Source organism: Amblyomma mixtum, chromosome 3, assembly GCF_055824585.1.
Source record: "Amblyomma mixtum isolate Tamu chromosome 3, ASM5582458v1, whole genome shotgun sequence".
In the NCBI taxonomy this organism is placed as follows: Eukaryota; Metazoa; Arthropoda; class Arachnida; order Ixodida; family Ixodidae; genus Amblyomma; species Amblyomma mixtum.
Window position 1 is genome coordinate 234,195,442 of NC_143014.1, and position 4,736 is coordinate 234,200,177.

Below are 4,736 nucleotides of genomic sequence, written 5' to 3' on the forward strand. Positions count from 1 at the left end.
GCATCGTTTCGGCAGACACCGACGCAGTCGTCTTAGCCGTCTACACGAACAGCATTTGGAAGGTATGTTATTGATGCTACTTGTTCACCTATGCAATCATTAGCCAGGTTGCGGGAGCTCCTCTTTTCTCGTGAATGCACTTGTGGCTGGTGCTCTGGTTTTGGAATCAAGCAGAACCACCTGCTACTGCTAGAATGAGCATGTCTCATTAATCACTGTTGTCTCGCAGGCCGTTCCTCCGCAAAGCGAAGGCGGTTTCCCGGAGCGACATGCGCAAACCAAGCGAAGAAGAGAGCGACTTAGACGGCGGCAGCGCTGGCCAGCAGCGGGAGGCGAGCAGCGATGTGTGCCCAGACCTGCGTCGTCATCGGCGCTTAACTGGATTGGCGTCACTGAATTCTCGGAGTGATATGCGCAACCTAAGCGACGAATACAGCGACTCCGGCCGCTGCAACGATGGCCAGAAGCTGGGGGCGAGCTGCGATGAGAGCCCAGATCTGCGTCGTCGCCTAACCTCTTCTCTGCGGCACACAAAATGCTTCGGAGAATCGTCGCCGCCAGCGATAGGCACGCGTGAGACTGCATCGAGCACAGCGCCGGACCCTTACAACAGCCAGGAGCCTGCTGCCATGAACGATCCTGTATCGGCGTCATGGCACGGCGATTGGCGCCGAGACGTGCATCGTCGACGCATAGGAGAATCGTCATCGCCAGGTGAGGACGCGCCAGAGACCACTTCGTGGTCAGCAACGGCTCGTTCAAGCTATCCGGAGCCTGCTGACGGTAACGAGGCCGAATCGGCGTCCTCGCCGATAATGCCACAGTCTGGACAATTCGCGAGCTCCGAACCGGGCACACCATCGCACTAGCCTGCCCGACCAGCCGCAGAGTACGGGCGACGCTGAAATTATCCCCTCCCCGAAGCCTTTTCCAATGGACGCCACGGCGCAGCCATTTAGCAGCACGTTCCCGAGAAACCAGATGGGCTTCCGTGTGCAACGCCACTTCATTACCGCACGCAGGCTTGCAGCTATGGCACAAGCAGCAGCCGCAGAACCTATGAATCCACTAGGAAAGGAAGGCGGTGGTAGGGAGAACTCGTCGACGCCCTTGCTTAGGCAGCCAGGGGAGGTGAGTGCGACAGACATCGCATCTTTGCCCGCGGAACACCGGAGCACACGCGGCTCTTCGGACCACGGCGAAAGCGGAGATCAGAGCGACGGCATGTCGTCCTGCGACGAGGGCGGTGCAAAACATATATAGATGGCTACTGTTGGTGTACAGACGGTTAATGTCAAGATTTACTCTCCAGTTTTGCAGCGCCATAACGAATTCATTGTTCTGGCGCTTTGTGCCTGTAGTATATACTGTTTATGCTCACTCGATATTTGTGATCATACTTTTTGGGGACCAGAGACCCACATCTCCATCTTTCGAGCCCATCGTACGTTATGCGGACGACGACGATGCTGACCACGAAGACCGCTCTCCAGGAGAATCGTCCCTCCAAGGTACAACACAGCATCCGCAATGAGGCGAGCCCGAAACACTGTCAGGACGACACAGGTGTATTTGTCATCTGCATGCGATATGTTGCTTATCGGGCTCTCATCGAGGCTGCTTGTGCCTTCCACCACTACTATAAAGGATACTGAGTTTGTTTTTGAATAAAGTGTCTGGTGTCTGTTCAATTTTATTTGCCTCCTTTTCGTCAGCCATACTCCAGTCATGTTTTGGAACACTGAAGTCGTTTTTTTTCGAAATGACCCAAATCCAGAAGTCAAAACTAGATGAACCTTTCCTGTAGTGGAAAATTCATCCAGCGACCATTTTTGCAAAAGCTCTGAGATCAAAGGGTGCCCATTAATGCATAGAAAAGAGCTCAAATCCTGTAAGAGATAAAAATGAGCCAGGCTTTGCTGTTGTTCAAATGAAAATGAGCCAAATCCACTCGGGAGATCCACCTCTGTCAGCTTGAGCCTCATAAATTGGAATCTTTCGAGCGCGGTTACATTTATTCTTCCCCCAGCGCTGCTTCATCGTCAACAAAGGATATGAAGCGACTGGTGGAAGATCTGAACTCAGGAGACGACGTTGAAATCATAGACCCTGTCGCCGATGAAGCAAGGATACCCCTCTGCTACAATGAACTTTGAAGCGTTTAGTTGGGCTAGTTGGCAGTGGCTTTATCGATTCATTATTACCAGCGAAAAAGCAGAGGAAGACAGGAAACTATAGTACTATAGTCCTGTCGTTTAGCGTCCTGTACGCGTCTACGATTTCGTTACTAATAATTTGGACTGCTGCAGTGAATTAAAATATATTGTAGATCTCACACATTACAGCAAGATTATTTTTCCGCTGCTGAAGTGTGAACAGTAGGAAAGATAGTTGTTACTTCAGTGATTGCTACAGCAGCCTAATATTTTCATTTACTTGTGTTGAAGTACAATAGTGGGCTTGATTGCACAAAAGTAATTTCTAAGAATTATTTTCATAAACAGTACTTGAATACAACTGTAGAAAAAAAAGCGTTCTTAACAAAACTGAGCCAAATCTTGCTTGACGTCCAAAGCTTACACGCTGATACTGACTAAATTGTTTGCGTGATTTTTCATTACCTTGTGGTCTAGAGTTGCTAGAACTAACATCTAAAGAATGTGATTTAAATGACTGGTTAGTGCGCATGAAAAGTCTTTCGCGTTTTTGACGATTAGCGTTTAGCTTGATTTGGCTCATTTGGCGGCATCGCAACACGCACCTTGATGGCGACAAGCATCGATGTGGAAGCGCAATCAGATATTCGGTGAGCGCACCTATGCGCTTCAAGTACGGTATCGATATCTGTAAACGTCATCGGCCGCCTCTGGACTGCCGAAGGGACGGAAAGGCAGTAGGCCTCCAGTTCCGTGACCTATTGGCGTTGTTGGTCCCACCTTCAGTCATCGCGTCCCGCACCTGCGAAATGTTGAAGCAGCGGCGTTGCGGTTACTGTTTTTAATTCTTTTACTGTGACCGGCCGCTGTGGTTCAGTGGCTTTATCATTTGGCTGCTGATCCCAGTATCGGGGGTTCAATCCCAGCCGCATTTCGACGGAGGAGAAATAAAGAAACACCCTTGTGCGGTGAACCAGCATAAATTAGTCATCAGCACTCCACCATAGCGTCCCTCTGCTTATGTGTCTGTTTGGTACGTCAATCCACAATTCGCAATGATTTTACTGACGAGTCCAGCTTTTATTTTTAAGAAAAGCACTGAACTTGTATTGCGCATTAGCTGTCCCTTTGTGAACTCTGGTCCCCGTGATTCACCCCACTTGGCTTAATGGCTTGGTCGATGTGTAGCTGTGAGGCCGCGTTCCGATGGCGAGATGTGAAGCCGCCCACGACTGCATGCAGTGAGCCTGATCCGGTGGAAGACCGCTAATGTAGAGATATTTATCACACCCCTCTGTATTGCGGCGTTCCTCGATGCCTATTTCCGTGTTTCTGGAAGGGATACATTTCTCGTGGTATCGCTTGGCTTCAAGCACATTTATTTGGCGCCACCACGAACACTAGGGCGTAGTGCACCAAAGGTGGTCCAAGGCGACTGAAACTGGCAAAGGTGTTGGCGCAGAGCCGCATCGTTTCACTTCTGCCAGGTTTAATACTTGCTTTAATTGTTCGCCGCTGCTTCGACTTCCGATTCAGTGAGTGGGTCCCGGATACCTGAGCACAGCGCCCGGTGAGCTGGGTTAGACCTGAGCCGCTCTATTAGGGGTGCACTCGCCCCGGCGGTAGCGTTTGTTGTAGTGGAATTCGCATGTGCTTAAATGTCCCATGGAGTTGCGAACGACCGAGCGTGTGGACTTCGATGCATGCTCCGTATGCTTCTAAATTTATGGTTACTAGCGGTTTAGAAGACGCGGACGTGACGCACAGTGGTAGGACGAACGTTAGACCAAATCAGGTGTTCTGCACTCAAATCTCCTACGCGTAGAAGGACGGATGGATTGACGAACAGGTGGGTGAGCAGATGGGCGGGTGAGTGGGATGGATGGATTGATAAGGCTGTCCTTATCCTGAGGCCTAAGGCAGAACTCACGCCACCTAGCCGTGACGCGTAATAATGCCACACTGCTGACACTCTGCCGGCGCCACCTGGTAGCCGAACCTTGTCTCCCAGCGCGTGGCCGAGCGTCTTCTTTGTCTTGAATGAGCTTGGCGGTTCGGCGAGCCTCGTCCTAGAAAACGGCTGTGCTTCACGCTTCCTGCTGCGTTTGTCGGTGACAATATATTTTGTACTTTCCCACCTTGCGTAGATGACCCGCCGCGGTGGCTCAGTGGTTACGGCGTCAGGCTGCTGACCTGAAAGACGCGTGGTCGGTCCCGGCCACGGCGGCCGAATTTTCATGGAGGCGAAATTTAGACGCCCGTGTATTGTGCGATGGCAGTGCACGTTAAAGAACCCCAGGTGATCGAAATTTCCGGAGCTCTTCACTATGGCGTCCCTCATAGCCTGAGTACCTTTGGAAAGTAAACACCAATAAACCAACTAACTATGCGTAGAACGGCTTCAGGTGAGCCGCGCGACGTCGTGCGTAGAACATTGTTGGGTCATTCCGCACCAAATGTCCCAGACGTTGCGCTCGACTGTCTCCGATTTTTCGAAAAATTCATGGAAATTTATCCCAACGTTAGTAATCTAAGCCTAAAATATTTGTGAGCAAAAAAAATTAATTCACGAGATGAGTT

The 4,736-nt window shown here is 50.6% G+C and overlaps 1 pseudogene; it reads left to right on the forward strand.

The window, feature by feature from the left end:
* Positions 1-269: 269 nt before the first annotated feature.
* Positions 270-1,263, forward strand: LOC149354047 (uncharacterized; annotated as a pseudogene).
* Positions 1,264-4,736: the final 3,473 nt, after the last annotated feature.